At 41.5% G+C, this 7,366-nt stretch overlaps 1 pseudogene; it reads right to left on the bottom strand.

The window, feature by feature from the left end:
* Positions 1–4,645: 4,645 nt before the first annotated feature.
* LOC100958305 lies at positions 4,646–5,044 on the bottom strand (annotated as a pseudogene).
* Positions 5,045–7,366: the final 2,322 nt, after the last annotated feature.

Genomic DNA, 7,366 nt, shown 5'->3' with positions numbered 1-7,366 from the left:
GAGGCTCCATGATAGTCTAGTCCTCGTGACTTCCTAGTATTTCAATTGTTGGCTCCAGAATTTCTAAATAGGAGGAGCTTCGGAGTGGTATTCAGGTTGGGAAGGTCAGTGTCAAGATTTGTCTTCAAGTTTCATTTCCAAAGCAAGCACCATTTCATGTGGTAGAGATGGGGATCCACCACCACATTCCCTGTGAGAAGGGACTCGCTGCCCACCTGTGGGGGCACAGTCAACAGACAGCCTTTGGTCACTCCTTCAGGGTCTGCCTCAGCTGCAGAGGTGCCATGCCCAGAGTCACGCCCCAGCCAGGGCAGTCCTTATCTGGTGCCTGAGGGAGGTGAGGTGACAAGACTTAGCCATTTCAACTCCTGCAAGACACTAACAGGCAGTACTGACTCCAGAGCTTGCTGCTGGGGGTGGGGGCTGAGACCTTACCTGCCTGGCAATACGGTTTTGATTGATTTCTCTGCCCAATCTGGCTCCCATCCCCCTTTTCCCCCAGGTATTGATCTGTAACAGACATCTTGAGACCAACACCCACCCACCCACCCCCACCCAGAGTCTGTTCTAAAAAACCCAAACTGCCATATTATTTGTCGTGTAGATCAATATAAATAGCAATTTTTCCCCTAAAATGCTTATATTCAAGCTTTTCATACATTTGAGGAAAATTATCCCTATCAAGAAATACAAAGGGGAGGGCAAGAGACGTTAACGTAGATTCAGACTCTCAATACTGTTAACACCCACAAGGGTCAGCAAGCAACAAAAATTACCAGACATAAAAAAGGAGCAGAAAATGTGACCCATAACCAAGAACAGCAACAGCAACAAATAAACAAACAAAAAGTAATCCAAAGAAGCAGAGCCAGAGATGGCATAAACGTTGAAATTAGCAGTCAAGGACTTTAAGACAGCTATTATAAACATGGCCAAGACGTAAAGGAAAAGGTGAACATAGGGAATCTTAGCAGAGAAATGGAAAGTATAAAAAAAGTACTAAATGAAAATTTTAGAAATAAAAATTATAATACTTACAAAGACATTTGACTGATGGGCTACTGAATACCACAAAAAAATTAGTCAACTTGAAGACAGGTCAGTAGGAACTACTCAAACTAGAGTACAGAAGGAAAAAGAACTAAAAACCTACACACAGCCTTAGTAACTACCCGTGAGGTCACATTAAGCAGTCGTACATATGCAGAGTCTCAAGGAAAAAGAGAGTAAGAATGGCACAGAAGAAATATCTAAGAAATAATGGCCCCAAATTTCTAAATTTATTTAAAACCATAAACCCATAGACTCCAGGAGAAGTTCAATAAAACCTAAGCATTATAGGGCGCCTGCCCTACATACTGAGGGTGGTGAGTTCAAACCCAGCCCCAGCCAAACTGCAACAAAAAATAGCCAGGGGTTGTGGCGGGCACCTGTAGCCCTAGCTACTCAGGAGGCTGAGGCAAGAGAATCGCCTAAGCCCAGGGGTTGGAAGTTGCTGTGAGCTGTGACACTACAGCACTCTACTGAGGGCAACAAAGTGAAAGAAACTCTGTCTCCAAAAAAAAAAAAACCTAAGCATTATAAACATTAAAAAAACCAAAAAACCTTAAGACATCCATTATAGTCAAATTGCTGAAAACAAAGTAAAGCAGCCAGAGGAAAAAAGAAACATTACATCTGGGGACCAATGATAAAAATTATCATTGAGATTATCTATTGTTTTCATATTAGTATGATTAATGCTAATCATATTTATGATTTTAAAATAATGTATCTAAAGTGCTGAAGGAAAAAAACTGTCAATCTAGAACACTTTTTCCAGGGAAAAATGAAAATGACATGAAATAAAGACATCTCCGGAGAAATAAAAGCTGATGGAATTCATCACCAGAAGACCTATATCCCAGGAAACAATGTTTTCAGGCTGAAGGGAAATGATACCACTTGGGAATATGAATCTAGTATGCATTCTGGAATGAAGAATTCCAGAAACATTTTTATTGTTTCTTAAGTTCATTATAAGAAAAATCATTAACTATTTAAAGCAAGAAATACTAATTTTGTATTGTGGTTTTATATAACATTATGAAAAGTAAAGAAAAATGTGTTTGACAGCAGTAGTATACCGAATGGGAGGAAGAAAACTGGAAATACGCTGTCGTGAAGGCCCTTATACAGGGCGGCCATAAAGTTTGTGTGCAACTTAATTGCACCCTGTTTATTAAGTGGTATAACATTAATTCAAAGTATACTGTGATATGTTAAAATATTAGCAAATTGAATTTAGTAGTATATACAAAATATAATATACCATGACTAAGTTAGGTCTTATCCTAGAAATGTGAAGTTGTTTTATCATTTAAAGTGGAATAATTCACCATGCCCATAGATTAAAGGAGAAAAGACAATCGTGTTTTCTTTATCCTAAAACTGTCCGTTTCCATCCTGACAAACTTAACTATGAAACTGTTTTTAATACCAGGCCACTTAGAGATGCAGAAGTTTGACAAAAGATAGCCGATATCATAAGGACATTTGCACTAGACTTTTTAATCACAGCTCAATTCACAATCGCCAAAATGTGAAAACAACCTAAATGCCCATCAACCCAGGAATGATTAACAAGCTATGGTACCATAGACTACTACTCAGCCATTAAAAAGAATAGAGATTTTACATCTTCTGGAGTTGAAACACATCTTTCAGAATTGAAACACATTCTTCTTAGTAAAGTATCACAAGGATGGAGAAGCAAGTATTCAATGTACTCAATACTAATATGGAAACAATAGATAATTCGTATACACCCACATAAGAGAAAATCTCAAATCAATTCATAAGTGGGGGAGGAGGAAGGGGAATGGATGTGCTCCCACTAAATGGGCACAATGTTAGGGTGTATGGCATACCTCTTGGGGGCAGGACACAATTATAAGAGGGACTCTACCTAACAAATGCAAACACTGTAACTTATTTCTTTGTACCCTCAAATTAACCTAAAAAAAAAAAGATGGCAGATACATGGCACATACTATCCTGTTTGTTTCCTGCACCTATGACAGGCATCACTAAATACGATCACACATGGTAGTCTCTTCTACACCCACGACAGACATCCCTAAATAATCACACATGGCATTCTCTTCTGCCAAGCCCCTACTGGGTCTCAAACGTTTTCTCAACAGATACCAGCTATTAACTGATTTCTAATAATACTCCAGAAAAAACCTAGTTGTGATTCCTGGTTTTGACTGGGAGAATGAGAAAGCGGAACAGGACTTTATCAGAATTAGCCTCCACATACAGCGGTCCACAGAGACAGCATCAGGACAAGTGAGACCAGACAGGAACTGGGTGACTGTGTCTCGCGGAAGAAAAGTAACTGAACATGGTAAAGAGAGCCTCAGAGGCTGGGAGGCAGAACGTCACCCCATGTGTTCCTTGTGCTAACTTGCTGGGAGGAGCACAAGAAGCACCCAGACACTTCAGTCAACTGCTGAGAGCTCCCTGAGAAGTGCCCAGAGGATAGAAGATGGTGTCTGCTAAAGAGAAAGGAAAATTGGAAAACCTGGCCAGGGTGGACAAGACCCACTACGAAGGAGGAATGAAAACCTACGTCCCTTCTAAAGGGGCAACCAAAAAGATCTCAGTGCACCCAAGAGGCTTCCTCTAGTCTTATTCTTTTTGTTTTTGTTGTTTGTTTTTTTGAGACAGTTTCACCTTGTCACCCTCAGTAGAGTGTCATGATGTAGCTCACAGCAACCTCAAACTCTTGGGCTCAAGTGATCCTCTTGCCTCAGTCTTCCAAGAAGTTGGGACTACAGATGCCTGTCACAACACCCAGCTATTTTTAGAAATGAGGTCTTGCTCTGGCACAGGCTGGTCTTTTTTTTTTTTTTTCTGAAGTAGTCTCTTTTTATTCTCTTTGTAATTTCTTCCACAGTTACTACTTCCGTTGTAGGTGATGAAATGTGTTAAGGCTCCACTTCAAGTGCTGGCACTGCTATGAGCATGGTCTCTCCTTTTACTGTAACTTAGAATTAAAACTTTTGATTCCTTTATATTCCAGTCTCAGGAATTTTTCTGATGACAGTCTTTCTTTTTTTCTTTTTTTTTTTTTGGCTGGGGCTGGGTTTGAACCCGCCACCTCTGGTATATGGGGCCGGCACCCTACTCCTTTGAGCCACAGGTGCCACCCTATCTGATGACAGTCTTATGCTTTCTAGTAGTGGCCTACAACCAGTCTCTAGCTTCCCCAGGAACACTACAGGATGAATTTAGTTTAAATGTGTATTAAACTAAAAGGCATTCTCTCAAATTAGTTTAAATGCATTTTACTTTTAAACAACCTACATGACACATTTTTCCTTAAAAACAATGCCTCCCCTCCAAAGAAATCATGGTTAAATTAAAGAGCTCAAGATAACATCAGTCCTGTTTGTCTTAAGTCCTGGTGTTGTGTGGATGACAAGCAGCAGCCAGTTGTGATGACAGGTGATAGATCCAAAGTAATTGCCAAATTTGTTAACATTTTTCCATTTCTAAGTCATCCTTAAAGAAAATCATATATGGGGTCACACCATCCTCACGGTATTTCTAGGAGAGCAATCATGCCATCTGTACTCATGTTTTCACCAATAAAGAACTAGTAGTTTTTGAAATTAACCAGGATATGCTTGATTTGTTCTGCAGTCCCTGTCATAAAAGGTTTTACTCTTTCTGGTCTCTGTAGTTCAAGTTGGCCTTTGATTGACTTCATGTAATCTTTGATATACTTCTTGTAGGCTTCTTTTGTGAAGCTGGTTTCCTGCAAGTGATGGTTCATGACAATATCAACACCAGTGATAACTGCTTTCGGTACCTTCGCCCTCAGGTCCTTCAGCGGAAGCATTTCCACCAATGAGCGAGTCATCAATGTTACTTTCTGTCCTACTGACCATCTTTCCCTCCACCTCTAGGCAGAGGCTGTCCATGATGTCTCGGATCTTGTAAATGTTGGAGAACACATCTCACTGTGGCTGATGAGGTCCTGGCAGATAATCATGATGGCGGCTGAAGGGAGACAGCAGCAGCACTAGCTTTGCAGGACCCCGGAGCTTGAAGCAAGTACTCAGGGAGTGGGGGGAGTGGACAGAAAAGCTCAGGCTGGTCTTGAACTCATGAGCTCAAGTGATCTACTGCCTCAACCTCCGGACTGTTGGGACTATAGGCAAGAGCCAATGCACCCCACTGACTCTGGTCTTGTTCTGAGTATTGCCCCCAAATCAAAGGAGCACATCCCGGCCTATTCAGTGGTGAATTTGCAAAGAAACTGGGAAAGATGTGGAATAACACGCTGTGGATGACAAGCAGCCTTACAAAGAGAAGTCTGCCAAGCTGAAGCAAAAATAGGAAAAGAATACTGCTGCATACTGAGCTAAAGGAAAGCCTGATGCAGCAAAACAGGGAGTTGTCAAGGCTGGAAAAAGCCAGAAAAAGAAGAGAAGGAAGATGAGGAAGATGAAGATGATGACTATGTTGGTTCTACTGCCATTTGGGGGGGAGGTGGAGGGTCCATAAAGCATTTAATCCCTTTAAAGAAAAAACTGAAATGTTATTATCAATAAAGGAACTAACAAAGCAATAGTTTAGATTAACTTTGTATTATAAATAACTATTACAAATAATAGTAATAAAATAATGAATCAATGAGATAGGACTGCCTCTTTCCAGAATTCTTACATTAAAAAAAAAAATCTACAACTTAAGTTTTTACATATTTGCAGTTGAAAGTATTCCTGATACTGAAACTTGAAATATGGGTAACAGTGGACAGAACTGCAGGTAGAGGGACGTCATGAAGAAGGCAAGAGAGAGATCACAACTGTGCAGAACAAGAAGTGCTTGGGGCACAAGGAGTAGGGAAGAGACATGAGAAGCTGTTGTCCAGACCATAAAGAGCCTTCAGAACTGTGTTTTGAAGTATGGGCTTGATCCTCGGAGCAGTGTACAAATGGAATCCTCAGATTTGTGATTTAGAAAGATTTTTTTTTTCTTTTTGAGATAGAGTCTCTCTCTGTTGCCCCAGGTAGAGTGCAGTGACATTCCTTTACCTCAAATTCCTGAGCTAAAGGAATTCTCCTGCCTCAGCCTCCTGAGTAGCTCAGACTATAGGCATGCACCATCACACCAGGCTAATTTTTTCCATGTTTGGTAGCAACAGGGTCTCAGAGTTATTCAGGCTGGTCTTGGACTCCTAACCTCAAGTGATCCTCTTGCCTTGGCCTCCCAAAGTGCTTAGGATTACAGGCGTGAACCACCACACCTGATTGGAATGATTATTCTAGCTGCTGAAAAGAACATGCTTTGGAGAGGAACCAGACTAGAGGCATGGAGACCAGTTAGCAAAATGTTGTCATAATCCAAGTAAAAGAAGTGTTGATCTTCTGGACCACAGTGGTGGCAATGAAGCCAGAAGGAATTTAACACATCCCCAATGTTAAAGAAGTAGGGTGGAGAACATTTGGTGACTGACGCAAAACTTAGTACATATAAGGAGAGAAGTTTCAAGAATGATCCCCAAGTTTCCAGCTTACTTGAATGAATGATGGGGTCTCTATGGAAGAGGGGTGCAGATGTAAGAGATAATTCACTTGAGGTAGCCTTGAGCAGTTTCTTTCAGAGCTGAGTTGATCTCAGGGAATGGATGGAGGGTACTACATTGAAGTGCTATTAACTCTCAAACTGCATAGTAGGAGAGCAAAGCATTTTTGAAGGCAAAGAATTTGCTTTTTGGATGTTGGCAGGCCGACCAAATCTGCTGTATAGCAAGCACGTATGGGAAAGAGCAGGACTGATTTTCATGTGACAATGGCATCCCCTCATCAGATACTGACAAGGGAAGTAGTAGCCAATTTGACAAACAGAAAAAGGCAATGACATCAGTAGGCTTTATGACACCACAGTTGGAGGCTTGAACCCTACTGGTAGAAGGAACCCACACTCTCAAAATGAGTACAAGTATCTGAGTCTAGCTAGGAAAGAGCATGCTCAGAAAGGAACAGTTTAAGGAAGGGACTATCTGCAAAAGTGTGAGCAGGTTTATGGCACCCACCAAGAGATGGTGAAACACGGAGACCAGCATCAGTGGAAAGAGCTGCCTGGCGGGTAGAGAAACACGTAGCTGTGAGAGAGAGAGGCCACCCTAGAGAAGGACTGGCCTTTGGCAAAGGAAGGCAACCACTACCAAGCCAGAGCCCAGAAAAAGAGACCGGGAAAAATAACCCCATCCCCTCCCCTCTGGTCCTCCACTGCCAATGCCTATCATTGTCTGAACCCAACTGGAAGCCAGAAGGCAAGGGAACCCAAACATGTCACCCAAAGAGGT

Source organism: Otolemur garnettii, unplaced genomic scaffold (genome assembly GCF_000181295.1).
Source record: "Otolemur garnettii isolate 467f Iridium unplaced genomic scaffold, OtoGar3 scaffold00001, whole genome shotgun sequence".
NCBI lineage: Eukaryota > Metazoa > Chordata > Mammalia > Primates > Galagidae > Otolemur > Otolemur garnettii.
The sequence above is the reverse complement of the archived record's forward strand: the minus strand, read 5'-3'. Positions and strand labels throughout refer to the sequence as shown.